Here is a 19,354-nt window from a genome sequence, read left to right on the forward strand (position 1 = left end):
TGAATCCCTGACTCAAGCTATCAAGCAGTTACCTTACAAATTCTCAGACAAAGTTTATCAGCCTCAGATCATCCCAGGCACATTTGCCTCATAAGGTACCACTGGGGGTAATGCCCATGAGAATTGGGCATTTATTAGACTTCTGCCCCTCATGGTGGCCCTTGATATTCTGTCCTCACAGCATCATCTGTGAGCAATGATGGAATCAAGTATAATCCAGATATGGTTGTATCTGTTGGTACTTTTCCAGGCCTGTCTGATTTCAGACAGTTTTTTCAAAATTCTTGTCATCAACAGTGCTGTTCTGTTTGTGTGTAAAGATCTGACATGTTGGTACATTCAGCACCTGCGTTCTTTTGAACTTTGCTGTCATGTGCTATCACTGACAATCACCAAACTCTCAGAACTCTTATAAACTTCGGGGAAGGACCTGTGTTACACTCCAACATTATATCATATGCTGAATGAATGATAATTCAGGCTTAAAGAGACTTGAAATTATTGAAAAATTATTTACTCTCATTCTTACTTGGAAGACAAAAAGGCTTATTTTTGAAATGATTTCTGATTGCTGATGTCTGACTACTATGTAAGAAGATAGCAAGCATTGCTTCTCAAACTTCAGGAGGACACAAAAGCATCATATAATTTCATTCAGCTTCAAGTGTTTGAATAGTATCAATGGGTTTATTAAGAAACAAACTGAAATGTAATTCATTTTCTTTAAATGGTCATATCCTGCATGCACTCCTGAGAGAGCAGCAGTTAAATGCTATTCTATGTGAAGGGTTGATCCAGTGAAATGGATTATATATTGAAGTTGATTTCTCAACAAACCAATTTATTTGCCTTAAATGCTTGGACTGTATGGCAGATGTCACATTAAATTATTAATTATTTTGTGTACTTTTTAAAGTACATTTAAACAAGGATGAGTGAAACTTTTCAAATCATTTTTTTCAAAGGATGGGTTTAGAATTATGCAATTGGACAACTGTTTTTCTGTTGAAGCTATTACTTTAATTTAAGAAAACCAACCCAATTCTTTAACCTTTGTAGAGAGAATAAATATGGAGACAAGTACTGTACTCTGAGTTATAGTTTGTGAAAATGACATAAGAAAAATCATACTTCCTGCGAAACCACAGACAGTTGACTCCCTGATGGAGCAACTTGAAGAAAAGCTTCAGTATGAAGATCCAGAATTCAGCAATTCCCTTGTGAATCTTACCTACATTGCTGACTTGCCAGATAAGCCCACATGGAACTGTGATGACAACAACCCCTAACACAGCTGACACTGAAGTCCTGTCTGTGGCTTCTGATGATCATTCATCTCATAGTCTATGGACTGCATGGCCAGAATATTTTGAGTTCCCTACTTTTCCTGTTGACGTTGAATACAGATTACATCAGGGAAATCTACAATACATGCGAGATAAAACATATCTACAAGTGTCAGGAGAGCTCATCTAAGGGGCGGAATAGGTGGTATGATAGCCTCAGATGGAAAATGGGTAACTACCACTCAAAACTGCATCAAGCTGGATGTTTGGAGATATCCATAAATGGTTGGAAAAGAAGGGGACAGCAGCCTCAGAGAAACATCACAAGAGGTTTGAAATCAACTTTCTACCGAACTTCCCTGATGGTGAAGATGAAGCCAGCATGGAGTCTAAAAGGAAGGAGATGGTGGAAGACATGAAGAAACGTCATGTTAATTCTGCACTAGCCCAGAACATGAATTCTACATTTGCCTTGTGTAGAAAGGAACTGATAGAGAAGGAACCTGCAGTGAAGAATACAGTGGAAAGGTGGCCAGCCCTTTTCACACAGAGTCAGGTGAATAAATATTCTTGGTTTTATGGATCATTAAAGAAATAGTTCACCCAAAATTAAAACTGTCATTTACTCAGATAGTTTCAAACCTGTATAAATGTTTTAGTTCTTCTGAACACAAAAGAACGTATTTGTAAGAATTTCAGTAACCAAACAGATCTCATCCCCCATTTACTTCCATAGTATTTATTTTTCCTATTACGGTAGTAAATGGGGGATGAGATCTGTTTGGTTACTGACATTCTCACAAACATCTTCCTTTGCGTTCGGCTGGACAAAGACATTTATACAGGTTTGGAAAAACCAGAGGGCAAGTGAATGATGACAGAATTTTATCCAAACTTAAGAAGATTTTGCACCAGATTAAAAATGATGTAAGCTCCTCACACACATCACAATTTTTTTTTATATTAAAACAACTGTTGCTTTTGCTGTTGTTCTTTGCTTTGTGTTGTGTTAGTGCCATGAGCGCTATTAAATAATAATTTTCATAACTTTGCAGAAATCCAACATCAACGTGAGACGAACAGCCGTTCTCTATGGATTACCATTCCTTCTTGGAGAGGACCCCACCGATTTTTACAAGACCTGTTTTGTAAGTAGTTTCGACAGGCAAACTGCTCTTTAAACAGTTTTGAGATCTAAACAGTACGGAAACTGAAACACAGAAGGGGTAGAGCAGGGGTAGGTCCTAGAGAGCCGCAATCCTGCAGAGTTCAGCTCCAACCCTAATCAAACACATCTGAACAAGCTAATCAAGGTTTTCAGGATTACTAAGGCTACAGGCAAGCAAATCTTTTTTTCAGGGTTGGAGCTGAAATCTGCAGGACTGCTCTCTAGGACCGAACTTGCCTACACCTGGGGTAGAGAAAAGAAAGTAAAGATAAATTAAGGAAAAAAGACAGTAAGAAGACATTTTATAATACATAAAGAAAAGAAAGAAAAACAATAGTAAGAAGGACAATAAACAGGAGGTTGGAAATTTAGACAGGTAGGAAGAATAAAGGACAGATGCAACAGAGATGAAGTCAGTAAAAGAGGTAAGAAAGTACAGTAAAATAAATATAAAATACAGAAAGGAGATTAGATTGAAAGAAAGAAAAATTTTTTAAAAATTCAGTCAATTCTCCTCCATAATTATGTATTTTGATAACTTTTCAAATATCAAATTGTGAGTTTTAGAATAGGTTTTAATTTATATAGCTGGCCTTCCGTTTGATTTATTGTCTTTTCATGCAGTGGTTTGAATGTCTGTATTCGTTCCTGCATCCACTGCTGTGTCCTGATTGAAAAGGCCTGTACATTTAGACATATTGTAGTGTTATTAATTTTGTTTCACATTTTACTGTGAGTATATGCTCTTAAAAGATGTTTTGTGTCTTACTTTGACCTTATTTTTGCTATATGCCCTGTTTTTAGGACTGTGATGACAATGAAGAAATGTCCGAAATTGCAATTGGAATTTTGACTGGTGATTCCCGAGCACTCTGCAACTGCAACATTACCCTACTCCCTGCATCTTGATGCCAAAACAACAGCTATCATTTTGGAAGGTACCATGGTTGTGGATGATGTGGAAAATCTTCCACAAGCAATGTGTCTGCTCTTTGGACTGATTTATGATCTAAACTTAGAGTATCCTGCAGCTCTGAAGAGCACATTTGATTTCATACAGAGAGTGATTTTGTCTCTTGGCCACAAGTCACTCAAACCTAAAATCCAATCACTAAAAAATCGCCTGATGCAGTAATAGTAAAATCATTGCTATGATGTGATTTTTCCCCCATGGTAAACCATTCCTGAGTTGAGCTAGAGTAAATAGAGCTGTCTTTAAGAGAACTCTAAAGGAATTTTTTCAGTACTACATTGATAGTTCAGTGATTTCCAATTGTTGAAAAAGAAAAATATCTATGAGGATGTTTTGAACAATGTCAAGTTTACCTAATGTTAAATTGGTCTTAGAATAGTTTTATTAGAAGACAATTTTAAAGAGAACTGAATTAGGAAAGCTGTACTAAACTTACAGACAATGTTCAGTGTTTGCAAGCTCTGCTTTTGACCACTTTGTAAAGAATTTTATTGTCCTTTATTTTATGAGTGCAGTATGTGCTTTTATTGTCTAAAATGTTTTAACTATGTGAGATATTAAACAATATAAAAACAAAAGGGAATGCTGTTATATCAGCACCCTGAGATCTGGTCGGAGGTAATCACAGCCGATATGTGTTTTGAGCAGAGTTGTGGTAAAAAATCTTGGTTTTAAATGTTTGATTTTATAGTGGAAAATTTATGGGAAGTAGCTAAGTAGAGTTTGGTCACATTATACCATTATACTCCCAAAGCAACTGCACTGTAAAAAATACAACGTTGACTCAACTTAAAATTTTAAGGCAACTTGCTGCACAGCATTTTTGAGTTAACTCAACTTTTAACCCAAGTAGTTGACTTACTCAATTTACTAAGTAAGGTCACAGGTCTCCTAACTAATATTCTTTTGTTAAGTTGATAGAGTTTTGATAGTTTAAAAGGTTTAGTAATTTAATAAATGTGAACTTATGTTTTTTGACATCCCTGATTTAAAAAATGTATTTGGATTTACTGAAGCAGGTACTTTGTTTTTAATTAACATTTAACATAAGGTTATGAAAAAAGCTATAACTGCATGCTTGAAAATTTGAAAATTTCAGCTCAGTGGCTAGCTAAGACCTGAAGCAACAGATTTGATCAAATTCACCAGCTTTAGCATGATTAACTGTATACATTAAAAAATGCTGGGTTATTTTTTCTACCCAAATGCTGGGTTGCCTCTGTTGGGTCATTTTTCTGGGTTATTTACAGAGAATTGGGTACTTTTTGTGTAACCCAGCCGCTGGGTTTGGGTTGGGTTAGCTAGTGACTGCTGACACATCACAGACAAGACCGCCCCTCCCCCAAAGTTCAGCGGTGTATTCAACAGCTGTGTCAACTTCGTGTCTTCTCTTTTGGGCTCCAACACCGCTGACGGTTCATCTCCCTCATGCATTTAAGCGAAAATAATGCTAAATACAAGGTCTGTATACACATTTTCTCCCACTTAAGTCACATATGACAGAAAAAATTATCATTGTGTTTGTAACATTTATTACTGTTACCGTGTTAACGTTACACTCGAACTTTCAGCCTGGTCTGAGCTATATAGCTTGATAGTTTAGCTGACTCTAGCTGACAATAGCTATTAACGTTACCCTCTCCCCATTTACTCCGTGATCAAAATTCTCCCGCATTTCTCCCGAGTTATGACAATATTATTATAACTATTATTATTATTATAACTAGCTTCCATGATTTTAATGTTGACAAGATGTCTTTGTGTTCTGTGTCGTTTTGTCTTTCAGATCAGGCAATAGATGAAGAAAGCTTTCTGCTTTTAGATGAGGGGACCATCAACTGCATAATCCCAAAAATTGGCCCAAGGCTAAAGTTCATGAAATACTTCAGAGAATTTGTAAGTAGTTACGGTCACTGCAGATGGAAAGGGCTTAATTTTCCCCACTTTTTGCACTATTATTTTAGCAGATCATTTTTTAAACGTTCCCAAGGCATATGTTTGCTTTTGGTGTAAAAGGCAAATTCCTGGGGATGTCAGGAGTATCTTTAAACATTTACAAGCAGTACACCATATAAACAGTTCATCAACATATTTCCAATGTAGTGAAAATGGTTGTGGCAGAACTTTTTCTTACATCAGGTCTTACAGAAGACACCTAGTGAGCAGCATGAAAACCAAGTTGAACAGATTCTTGATGAGCCTCTCGAACAGCTGGCCCAGCCTGATGATGAACTTAATGCCGAAGAGGAGTTAGGACAGGAAGTTGAGGATGAATGGGATGAACTACAGCAAGAGGACATTATCGAATGGGTGACCCTTTTTTTTTTTTAGCTAATCTGAAGTCTAGATCTGCCCAAACATTTTCTAACTTAAACTTTGTGGTACAACAGACCTCTAGTTTAATCTTCGATATTGTGAGCAGACTACAATTGCAGACTATGTCGTTATTTAGTCAGTTTGGTCTTGATCAAAGCCCAAAAGTAGAAGAGCTCATGCTCTTGCAGCTGAGCCTTTCAGAGAACTGGAAACAGACTATAAACAGATGCAGTATTTTGCTAAATCAGGAAACTTTATTCAGCCAGTTGAGGAGTTTTTGCCTGGGGTTTCCTATGTACAGCAATGGGATTCCACCACTGGCACTGTCCGACAAGTTGCAGTTCCTGATTCCTATCAGCGTATTCCACTACAGTGCCTTCTTGTCAAGCTACTTGAAATTCCTGGTATTTTGAAGGCCATGATAGAATGGCAGCAGAGAGAGGGTGATGCACTTCAGGATGTCTTTGATGGGGAGTTTTGTAAAACGTATCCACTATTCTTGAGGTTTCAGTTCTGCTACTGCTGTATAGTGATGACTGTGAAACTGTCAATCCCCTTGGATCGAAGACTGGGATTCACAAGTTAGGATTTATATATTTCATCATGAAGAGCTTGCCACCAGACCTGCTATCAAGTTTACGGTCACACTTCCTTCTAGCAGTTTTCAAATCAGATAATGCAATTCAACCTATGGTCTTGATGCAGTGCTGTGCCCTATTGTTGAAGAGATCAGGTGTCTTGAGAGGGATGGCATCACTGTTGATACCCCCGAATTTCATGGTGTTGTTAAGTTCACAGTTGTCCAGGTAGTGGGAGACAATCTGGGCTTGAATGCCATTCTTGGCTAAACTGAAAGCTTCCAGGTATGGGGGTGCAAATCACCTAGGATCTTTTCTGGGCCAGAAAATCCCAAAAGCGATTCAATTTCCTGCAGAGACAGAACAACAGACATCTCCCTCAGTCTCTGAGTCCCAGAGACTCAGAGCACAAGTACCTACAGCAGAACAAAAAAACCACTAGAAACATCAGGGTCTCTCTGACGTTTAAGATAAATATCGTAATGAGTAATGCAAACCTTTTAACCGGTAAACAAACCTTTCCTTTATTTTACTCAAGCTGTTTTTACTGTAAGGAACGTGACAGAATGTTAGATGTGTTATTATGAAACTGCGATGAGAAGAAGCACTTATGATGGGGCGGCGGGAGGAAATGTACAGTACATCATCTTTTTTGGAGAACAGGACATGTTTAGACTTACATCCTGCTTCGTGTTAAGGTGTAAATTAAGTAGCCATCTAGAACACCATAAGTGAATTACAGAGATTTTTTTGTTTTTTACGTTTTAACAGGATGCAGTTGGCGTACAGCTGGCCTCCGTGGCTCCGATTCGGTTCCTGAGGACTCCTTCTAATCGGGACTCCATCAAAGCAGAGCTCTCCGGGTCCTGTGTAAGCTTATGAATGCCTGTGTAACATGACAGCTGTTTAAATCTGAAAGACTTTGATAATAGAGAACTCCATTAGGGCTCCATTATGTAAAGTTAATTTCTTTTTGTAACTTTTCTGCTCTCTGCAGGCCTACCACTACAACCTCGTGGACGTGTTTTACGAGCTGCTTCTCTGCGGATACTTCACGAAGGGCTTAACGCCTCAGCCAGTAAGCGTCTTATCGGGAGATTTAAAAGCGATGCTTGAATGCAGTTTGAGAACAGGATCTATTTTATTTCATTTTGTTTTCCCATATTTTAAACCCTGGAATTAACAGAGCTTGTCGTCTCCCTTTCCTAAAGCTTCAGGGAGGACTCTCGGAGCGCCTGCTTGCGCTCATCAAGTGGGATGTAGACGTTCGGGAGCCTGGAGCAAAGATCTACTTCACAGTGCTTATTGTAAGTGTTCAAATATCTTCTGATGCCACGATACACAAATGGTCAGCATTGTATCTCTAAGACAGTGACATTACACTGGATTTGTGTTTGTGTAATTTGTTGATAGGATCAGCTTACAGACCTTTTTGTGGTACTGTTCTCTCAGCCCCTGGAGCTCTACACCGACCCGCCAGCTTTAGCCAGCACGGTTAGGCATCTCCTCGGGCAGCATGTCGAGAAGAAGATGGTGAAGACTTTGGAGAGGCTCTTGGCAATGTCCTTCCCTTACTTCTACACCTTCCCAGTACCCACCAACACAACACACACACACAAACACACAATTTATTGCACAAGTTCCCATTCCATACTTTGTTACAGTTCATATTTTGTCCCTACATTGCTCAAGCGCTCCACAGATGAGTATAAATTGATTTTGTAACATTTCAATTGTCACATTTTAAAATATCTCTCTTCTTTTTCCCCTTGACAGGTCTGCACAACGATCCCAGGACTTTAGGACCAGAATTGCACAGTCAGTTGTAGCCTGTGTAGCATTTTATCATTCTCACTAGAAATAATTGCTTTCTCGTTACATTTCCAGGTTTAGTGTTAATGAATTATCTGTGTTTGTCATTTCAACCAATATTAACCCTCCTCTCATCATCCTCCTATCCTAACTCTAATAAAGTATTTCATTTGCATCTATTACAGCCTCGGTCAGATCATTTCTATACATCAAGATATGTGTATATATATAAAATGTTGATTTTCAACTCAACTCCAATACATGACATTAGGTTTAAACTTTAATTCATGATATAGGCACATGGTTACTTTTTGTTTATTCAGTACACTGTTACTCTGAAATGTTCATATAAGTGAAGCAGATATAACATTCTGCTTTATTGGTACAAACAATATCCTATAATTATATATCCTGTAATTTTTTTCCATTCATACATTTATTTATTCTTTCATGTGTTTATTATACCTGTGTGTATAAATGTATGTTACTTTACCAAATGTGAACTAAGATCCAGAACAAAATGTGAGCACTCCAGACCATAATTCCATTGTATAGTTACAAGAAGTTAAAATGGATGAATAAGGAAAGTGTTAGTCAAATTTGCTTTCCTTTTATTGATCATAATGAAATTCATCAAGATTGAGTGAAAATGAAATGAAAATGGAAATTGTGTATTAACATTTGTATTTTCAGTTAAATGGATGTACAATGTACAAAAATCCATTCACAGTTGCATTTCCCAGGTCTTAAGTGTTACGACCCTGACCTGTGGAAACAGCACTTACTCTTCCCTGCACCACCTTCCATTCACAAACCTGTGCTCCACCTCAGTCCTGCCTCCACATATGGCTTTCATGGAAGAGGTGAGAGGAAGAAGCCCTTTCTCTCCAAAAAACATGGCAGCATCTTAACAAATTTGGGAACAATATTTTTTTGGACTGATGGTTAATCATTATTCATAGTTTCATGTTTGGTGAAGGTCAAACAGAGTTTATCACAACAAACACCTCATACCAAGTGTCATGTTGGTGGAGGGGTGAGGATTCGGTTGTTTTGCAGCCACAGGCTCTAGAAAACTTTTTAATCATTTGGACATTGATGATCTCCACTTTATATTAGAATATTCTTGAGACAAATGTAAGACTGTCCATGAGCTTATGTTGTGCTGAAACTGGGTCATATTAAAGGACAATAATCACAAGCACACCAGCAAATTTGTCTCTTTAAGGATGCTGAATCTGAGAACTTGTTTTTGTCTAGGTTAATGTCAGAAATACAGATAAAAAAGAAAAAGACGGGTTATTCTTGTGTTCTGATACGCTGAAATGCTGTAATGATTCCAAATGAATCTGTGAATTGAAACTGTGAACTATTCCCAGCGTGGTGAGCAATACTTTTGTTTTAAATATATTGATGGTTCTTGATGTAAATAATGTATATGTCTATTTAAATTCAGCTCCTGCAGATGGCAGTACATGACATGAAAATACTCTAGAACTGAACCTGATTGGACCTGGACACAACAGAACCATGTGGAGTGTTAAAGTAGCCATGAACATTAAACCTGAACAAAGCTTCAGCACAGATACATGGTGTGTGGAGTGCAGTCCGACTGAAACACTTGAATTACTGCAGAATCTTGAGCTTAATACAAGATGCTTATGTATTTGTGCACATGCTCTCAAACACCACCTTGTTAGGGGTTTTATATTGTTATAATTTGGTGTTTTGTTTAGACTTTAAGGGTGTACTATAAATCTGCTGAAGAATTTAATTCCACAATAAGAATTGTTTGTAATTGCAACAATATATTTTGTAGATTAGAAAAGGTTTAAGTTCATAGAAATAGGAAATACAGGAAGTAAATATATGAATCTTTTACTCATTATATTCTTTTAGAACATGTGTGTGTATTTTACATAAAGTGGCAAATCCTGCACTCTGATTGGTTAAAACAGAGGGAAGCTACAGTTGAGGCTTTGTACACAAGAAATGTTTAGATGCTTCACTGAAGACAGAGTAGAAGGAAACTTGACATTTACTGTAACATAAAAAGGAAACTTTCAGAAGAACAGAGGAAATTAAAACATGATGGTTTTCTGTGTTTCTGTTTTTTACCATGTTCATAGGTAAGCTTATATTTTATATATCCCCATATATCATGTTTAAATGTTTTATAACTAGTAAAGAAATGTTTCCATGTGTGAGTGTTTTAGATTGTAAGCATGTACTGTATGTATACTGTATAATATAAAATGATAATATTCTGAAATAAATGTCCTCTTCAGGTGAGAGCACACAGGACAGCATTACTCCAACATCTTCTGCTGTCTATGGTAAAGAGGAGCAAGCAGTTACACTCTCCTGTGATTATAAATACACTGTTTCTATGAACAGTCTACAGTGGTATCGACAATATTCCAATGCAGCACCAGAATTCCTCGTTCTGTTGACGGAATCGGGAGGGAATCAGACAGGTGATACTCCTCATCCTCATTTGTCTGCTAAAGTTCATAAGAGTCTGAAGCGTGTGGATTTGGCGATCTCGCCTGCTTCAGTATCAGACTCTGCACTGTACTACTGCGCCTTGCAGCCCACAGTGACAGGAAAGTCAACTTCACTGTCCAAAAACCTACAGAGACCTCAAACATGAAAGTGTTAAAGAATCACAATAAGAAGAAAAGACTGGAAGCTATGCATAACATCAGCATTCTGATTATTGATCCAATAGAAATGTATGTATATAACCATATATGAATACTTTATTTGAAGTGAATAGACAAAACATTCTAAGTGAATCCAAATACAGATAGAAAAGTTAGGTGTGTGTTTGAAGAAGCCACATGTTCACTCCCTCTGCAGTATTAAGTGCAGTTCTCATAAACAATAGTGGCAGGTTTGATGGTTTATTTACTTAATGACAGTGTAAAGATCACATGCTGGAATTTGATTCTGTTCTAGGAATAAAAATGTGGATATTGTAAACTCTTTTGACAAGCAGCTGATTTGATTTATTTTTATTTATTTGTTTGTTTGTTTGTTTGTTTGTTTGTTTTACTGAGAATGAGATTTAATGTGTTCATCATGTGTGTCTTTGCAGGGTCTTTAATATATTTTTGAGAATTACAGGATACCTGAAAGTATGTATAACTAAGAATAAGAACTCTTACCAAACCATACCCCACCAGCCACCTGAGTTTCTTTAGCAACCAGCTAATTCAATTTTATTAGCAACTGGAATCATTTGTAAACTTACTGCAAATATCACAGAAACTACTTGAAGCCTCATAATATTCACCAAGCTATACTGGAGCAACAGTACAGTTTCCAGCAAAGAAGCTACAATCCTGTAAACTTGACCTATACTGAAACCTCCACCTGACACTAAAGCAAGCTTGTTCTACAAGAATTGATTTTGATCTTCATGTCCACCGAGATTAATGATATATTTGGCCCAATGGCAAGAGCTGCTTACTTGGTTCACACTTAGCGTCTGGATTCCAAAAAGGTTCGAATCCCACAGGAGCCCTCGCTTTATTGTTAACTTGACTTTGTGTAACCGAGTTCCTTTTACTCGGACCCCAGTCCATATGAACAGGAAGGTCATACAGTTACAGAGTACAGTGAACCTCCATTGGCGCACATCAAGGAGCCCAGGGACAACCTGGCTCGTTGGTCTAGGGGTATGATTCTCGCTTTGGGTGCGAGAGGTCCCGAGTTCAAATCCCGGACGAGCCCCGGTTCTATGTAGAATAGAGTGGTTGGGACAAATCTAACGGAAACTTGCCCTGCTGGCTTGGTTCTCACTTGGAAGTTTGTTTTTCCAGAGGTCCAAGGAGGTTCAAATCCCACTGTAATTACCTCTGAAAATTAAAGCTCCAACCTGGAGCCTAACTCTGGAATACAGGGAGTGGGATGGAGAATGTCACCCTTTGTGGAGACATGAACCTCCGAAATATTAATATAATAGAGTACAGAAAGACCTCAGAATATTGTCATTTTACTAACACCATTCATCATGTTCACTGTTATATTCATGTGTCTGTGGCTTTCATTAGGTAAGTTAACATTGATCTTTTCAGAAAGGAGATAATAAATTAATGATTAATTAGCCTGTGTGATGTTAAGAAAAAATAGAATATGAGTTATATAACTCAAAACTATTTGCTGTTTGAAAAAGCAAGGTGTGAAACGGAGCAGCCGGCGTTGACACCAGTTGCCGAAACCTGGGAGCTATTTCAGCACCCGGGTCTGGGGGCTCCGGTACCATGTGAGTTCGTTTTTTTTTTTTTTTTGCAGCCAGGCAGCCAGCTAACAGCAACTCTTAAGCACATTTGCAGAAGGTACAGGAGCCACAACCCCTGTAAAGCCTTTGTGGTGCCAGAGCCCACAACCACTGCCTTGAAAAGGCTCAGCTGGTAGCAGTGGGATTTGAACCCACGCCTCCAAAGAGACTGGAGCCTAAATCCAGCGCCTTAGACCACTCGGCCACGCTACCCAAGGGCTCAGTACTTATAGACCTCTGTGGAGAGCACACTGACATACTGTCTGGGTGTGTGGTACACAGGCTGCACAGATGAGGACAGACAAACTGTGCAGAGGGTGAAAAACAGCTAAAAAAATCATTGGCTGCCCTCTGCCCTCCTTGGATGACATGTCCAGGTCCCGCTGCTTCAGCAAAATCAAGGCCATCACAGGAGACTCCTCACATCCTGCTCATCACTTGTTTGACCTGTTGCCATCTGGGTGGCACTTCAGGTCAACAAAGTCTCACACCACCAGACTTACAAACAGCTTCTTCCCCTGGGCCATTCGGACTGCAAACAATCACTGAACACACACACACACATTCTACCTAATAAAATGTGCAATTCCACTGTGCACTTTAATCTGTCTTTGAATTGAGTACAAGTTATAACTTAATATTGGCTTTGCACAAATTAGATTTCAAGCAAATATATAACTGGGAACATTTTGTTGCAGCTTTATGAATGTTCTGCTTATATTGCAGTAGCCCTTTAAAAAAGGGTACAAGTATGCATATGTATGAAAGGAGAGTCCATAACCTGAGGTACTGAGATATTGAGAAGGGTTCAGTATTTATATTAACATATTTTTACATATGTTTCTTTATTGACATGCACAACCAATTATTACAACATTATTACAACAATACTAATTCTAACAAAATCCTGAATATGTACAATATGGCTATATTTGTGGACACCTAACCATCACACCAGTATGTGGGCATTCTCCAAACTGCTGCACAATTGTAGGATGTCTTTATATTCTTACAAAAACATGTTCCAGCTCAATGAAGATGTTTATTACAAGTTTGGTGTGGAATAAAATGAGTTACCTGCACACAGCCCTGATCTCAAACCCGCTGAACACTTTTGGATGAATTAGAATTCTGACTGCACCCCAAGCCACACAGCCTGATGTTTTAGGGCTGTATGGACACATGGACATACAGTATCTCACAAAAGTAAGTACACCCCTCACGGCTTTGTAAATATTTTATTATATCTTTTCATGTGACAACACTGAAGAAACGACACTCTGCTCCAATGTAAAGTAGTGAGTGTACAGCCTGTATAACAGTGTAAATTTGCTGTCCCCTCAAAATAACTCAACACACAGCCATTAATGTCTAAACCGTTGGCAACAAAAGTGACTACACCCCTAAGTGGAAATGTCCAAATTGGGCCCAAAGTGTCAATATTTTGTGTGGCCACCATTATTTACCAGCATTGCCTTAACCCTCTTGGGTATGGAGTTCACCAGAGCTACAAGTTGCCATATATTTACAAAAATGTGAGGGGTGTACTCACTTTTGTGAGATACTGTATACTGCCACTTACTGAACAATCATCTAATTTTTAATATTATTAGTGTATATTTTGCAACAAGTTTGAAGTAATATCTAAATAAAGCTAGTCTAAGTAGATTGGGTGAGCAAATGGCTGTGTGTGTGTGTGTGTGTGTGTGTGAAAGAGAGAGAGAGAGAGAGAAAGAGAAACAATTATTTTTTTCAATTATATTTCTGCACATATATAAATTTGGTAAGTTAATAAACAATTTTTTTTGGTGTTAAGGTTTTTCTCTTCAGTGAACACAAGATGGCGCAGTCACTTATCTTAATGTTGGTCAAGAACCAGAGCACCACACAACCTGCTCACATTCTCTGAGACATAGAGTATACTTGTTCTTCTATCATACATACTGCTGATATAATATCCTAACCCCTGCCCTGGTTACTTTTAGTGCCTAAGATAATTTCAGAGATATCATTCTGATTAAACAACACAACTGTCCACTTAACACTAAACTGTCATAAGAATAAATTCTCATCTAATGTCATTTCTTTGGCACCTGCTGTGTCAGAAACATTAAAAACTAGAAACTTATATGTGAATGTGCCTTTATTCTTCTTTCTCTTCTTCTGATGCTATTGTGAGTACAGGAAAGTTTTATTTTTCAGATTTAACTGTTAGAGCTGAGAAATAAGGGATTAATTCAATCTTAATTACCAAGGGAAACTACTAATTTCTTCCTCATTCTTAAATAAATCATATTCTCTTCCACTTAGTGTTTCTAACATTAATCTGCCTGCTGGTGTTTACACAAAGTTTCTCTAATTTAGAGATATCACTAACTTATGTAAAATAACATAAATACATTAATTTCCTACTTTCAGTATGTGTTTACTTAAATGTGCTCTGGACAGGTTCCCCATATGAGGCTGAATGTAAAGCCAGGATGTTTCAGTAAGAATCAACAATCTGACAACAACATTGGTGACACTGTCATGTGATGCTGTGGGGTGGAGCAATTTTGAAGCTTTATGGTGTTAACATATTAGATTACAGAAAGATCTCCACTATTTTCACTGAGCTAAGACCAGTCATCATGTTCACTGTTATATTCATGTATCTGTGGCTTTCACTAGGTGAGTTAACATTGACTTTTTGTTATTACAGAAATATTAACTATATTATATTAAATATTAGTCTGTGTGGTGATGCAGTGTGAAAATGCAGAGTGTGGGTCTGACTTAAGTATTTCCTGTTGATTATTTAAAGATTAAAAACATTATGATCTCTTCTCTATGACAGGTGACTCCATGGCAGATTCAATAGAGCCAGATTTCCCTCATAAAGCTGTAGATGAAGGTGATGATGTTGTTCTGTCCTGCAAATACAAATCAAGCTTTACAGGAAACAACCTGCACTGGTACAAGCAATATCCAAAATCTAAACCTGAGTTCCTTCTTATTGTTGACCAAAAAGGAGATCTAATTTCCAACACTGACCCAAGAATGTCTGCTAAAGCTGATGATAAAACTAAACAAGTGGATCTGATCATCTCCTCTGCTGCTGTATCAGACTCTGCTCTATACTACTGTGCTCTGCAGCCCACAGTGACAGGAAATCCAGCTGCACTGTACAAAAACTTTCACACAGTTTTGTTATATTGAAAGCAGTTCTGCTGATGATGTTGAGCTGCTATTTACATGCTATTTTTGGCGAATTCTGTCTCTCTTGCAATTTATAAAGGGTTCATAAATATGTTATAGTTTGACAAATGTTGGATTATTAGGAGATAGCTAATTGTTTTTTAAGCTTCATTAACCACTTTATCCTGTTCAGAGATCTATAGCTTTTCTTGGCAACACTGGAAATGAGGGAAACCTGAGCTCAATCTCGAACTGGGGACCATGGAACTGTGAGGCAGCAATACTATCTGATGTCTTTGTCTGACAGTTCATCAGTGACTGAAAAGTAAAAATTAGTTAAATATTTTTCATTCATTAATGGTATAATATTTGGTTTAGAGAGGGATTATTAATATAACTTTTAAAAGTAGCTTTTCCTTATTTTGGTATTCAATCTTCTTGGGGATTTCTTTAGATGCTCTGATGAGTCTACATGCAGAAAGAAGAAGAAGAGGCTTAAAGCCATGTAAAAGCAACAATCCACAGGTTAAAAAATACATGACTGTTGGCATCACAGTGATGACAGTTTTTATGGTGCATCACATAGGATCTTATCTGAGCCAGAAAATCCCAGAAGTGTCTCAATTTCATGTAGAGATAGGAGAGCAGACCCCTCTCTCCCATCCTCATCATTACATTCAGGGAAATATTGATAGCATCATGTGAAACTATTCAGCTGTTTAATATTAAACTGCACTCCGTGTCAGAGCAGAAGACTCTATGGAAGATAATGAAAACCACTAGAAAGATGATTAGGGTCTATCTATCCACCATTGAGGATCCTTACCAGAAAATATATACAACTTTGTGGATGTTGCCTCCGAGCCTCTTCCAGACACTTTACTCAGATAGTCAGGTATACATCTTTATACACTGATGATACTATTCCATATTCCTTGATAACCTGGAAATAAAAAGTAAAAGATTGGTTCAATCATCACAGCAGAATTTTACAATATACAATATACCAGTATAGGCCGTGCATTTCAGACCTAGTCATTTGTATTGATGTGCTCTGTGTAGAAAAAAAAGAGTAATGTAATTAACAAATGAATCAAATAGGAAAACGATTTCATTATTTTCATTGTCTGTACTGCTTATCCAATCTATCCTCAGGTCACAGGGAGCCTGTACCTAACTCAGGAATCAAGGCAGGATACACCCTGGATGGAGTGCCAGCCAATCGCAGGGCACACACACAACGGGCAATTTAGAGACTCCAATCAGCCTAGATAATAATAACTTTAGCTAGCTTAGTAAATGACAGTGTAAAGTTTACATGCCTGAAATACCCAAAAATGTTACACCATTCCATTTGATGAACAGTTATTTCTTTGTTTATTGTGCTTGAGATCTGATGTGTTTAACATATGTTTCTGTGCAGGTTTACTTTGGTCTTGAGTCTTGAATAATAAGAATGTCCTCTAGTTTGATTTCCCAGTGTGTTTTTGACATTGATTGAAATACTTCAGCACTTAATTGCTGTGGGTTTTGGGAATATGTCTGTTACCCTCTGAGACCCTGCATCTGTGGAACCTGTAAAAGAAAGCAAGTCTGTTTAGGAAACTTCTAAGTGAGATTTTTGTTTCAGGCCCCAAGACACAGATCCTAATTATATTTGATAATAAATCTGTACTACTGATAATAATTAGGGGTGAATCAATACTACACTGTGAACTCACAAACAATGCCCCAATGTATATATATTAAATTTACAACAACATAACATTTAATTATTATTTAATATTTACAGAATAGATTGATTGTTTTCATTAATAGAAATGATATGCTGTCAGTATTTGTTTACTATGTGCTTAGGACAGGTTCCTCATTCAAGGTTGACTAGAACTCATTCATTATTACAGTGATTTTTTCTATTGTTTTGCACAGTGTTCAGTTTGGGCAAAATAAATAAATAATTTCATGAAGGTTTTTCGGTGTCAAATATTATCTTGTGATTAATAATCAAGTATTTAAGTAAATTTAAGGTAATTGTGTAATTGTGTGTTTACTCCCCTGATAGGACAGGATGTAGGACAGGATGAAGGACAGGACCATGAACATATATCACCAAAACAATTTGGAAATGTTTTTATCTTTTATATAATCTTGCAGAGGCTGTTTGCCTACAGTGTAAACGTTGAATAAAGAGACAAACATGGCGGTAAAAACAGTAAAGCTGCTTACAGACTTGGAAACCTTGCTATCTGAGGCAGAGCACAAACTACAAGGATTAATCACTGACCCTTTCATTCTACACAATTCAACACATCGGACCACTTAAGACTAAACTGTAATAAAAATAAATACAAATCTAATGTCATTTCTGTGACAAACAAAAGCACCTGCTGTGTCAGAAACACTGAACTCATCTGAAACTCTGCCTTTATTGTTCTTTCACTTCAGATGCTATCTTGAGTACAGGAACATTTTATTTTTTCTATTTAACTCCCTGTAACCTTGTGTGTTTGTTAGGACTGAGCATTAAGGGGTTAATTAAAGTAAAAACAAATACTTCTTCCTTATTCTCAAATATAGTGGTTCTAACAATAAGCTCCCTTCTGCTGCACACATGACACACAGAGGAAGGAAAACAGACAAAACCAATTTCAACACAAAACCAATAAATACCACTGCAACATTTAATTCATTAAAACTATCTTAGATAGAATTTTACAGAATGATCAAGAAATGGAAAATGTAGGAACAAGCAAACTTTCACACAGTTTTGTTATATTGAAGCAGCTTTACCAATGCTTTAGAGAAAGTTAAAGTTGTGCTTTTGTGGGATTCTCTCTTTCTCTCTTGTGGTGATTGTCATGTTTTTTGAAGGTGATGCAAAACTGCACACAAACTGACAGTGACCTGAACTCATCATCAAACTGGGGATCCTGAAGCTGTGATGCAGCAACACTACCTGCTGTGTCACTGTGCTATCACACTGTTAAAATCCTTCTGCTTAAAGTGTTTTCTTGTAGTGTGGTGTTGTGTCATTGTTATTATAAAGAAAGATTTCTACCCTCATGGTACAATTCCATATTGACTGATAACAAGTGCACTAAAGACAAGGCTCAGGTCAATCCTCATAGCAGAATTCCACAATGCCAGTGGACTCATGATCCTCTCTGTTCTGTCTGGAGTAATTACACTGCAGATGAAGGGCATTTTATTGTCTAAGTGTCGTAACTTCACATATATAATAGTCAAACTAATCAGTAAACCAATTCCTTGTATTTTTAAACAAGTAACTAGAACCGTCTTATTCTTTAGTGCATTGTTGTCTTCTGCTCTTTTGCAGTGTTCAGTGTGAGAAAGTGTGAAGAACAGAAATGTTTCATAAAAGAATGTTAGTTTAAAATATAATGTTGTGATTCATGATCAAGCATAAGAAAATTTATCTAAAGGGAATTCTGTGTGTTGTGAATACAATTAAATTCTAAGGTCAAATATAAAAATATTAATCCAGAGCATACATGTGTGACTATATGACCTGTTTGCAGGGTTTTATTTATTTATTAGTGTGTTATGTTTTTTCTCTTCAGTGAACACAAGATGGCGCAGTCACTTATCTTATTGTGCCTCAACAACTAGAGCACCACACAACCTGCTCACATTATTTGAGACGATGAAAGCTACTTTTCACAGTAAAACCTTTGTGACGTTCTTCAATCATACAAAAATCAACAAAAGCACCTGCTGTGTGAGAAACACTGAAAACTG

At 37.3% G+C, this 19,354-nt stretch overlaps 2 non-coding genes across 2 annotated transcripts; one reads left to right on the top strand and one right to left on the bottom strand.

Annotated features, from left to right (window-relative positions):
• Positions 1-11,799: 11,799 nt before the first annotated feature.
• trnap-ugg (transfer RNA proline (anticodon UGG)) lies at positions 11,800-11,871 on the top strand. The gene has a single exon. It is a non-coding gene; the product is annotated as a tRNA-Pro (tRNA).
• A 678-nt stretch (positions 11,872-12,549) lies between these two features.
• On the bottom strand, positions 12,550-12,631 carry trnal-uag (transfer RNA leucine (anticodon UAG)). Its single transcript has one exon. It is a non-coding gene; the product is annotated as a tRNA-Leu (tRNA).
• Positions 12,632-19,354: the final 6,723 nt, after the last annotated feature.

The sequence above is a fragment of the Hemibagrus wyckioides genome, unplaced genomic scaffold, assembly GCF_019097595.1.
Source record: "Hemibagrus wyckioides isolate EC202008001 unplaced genomic scaffold, SWU_Hwy_1.0 Contig1, whole genome shotgun sequence".
Lineage (NCBI taxonomy): Eukaryota > Metazoa > Chordata > Actinopteri > Siluriformes > Bagridae > Hemibagrus > Hemibagrus wyckioides.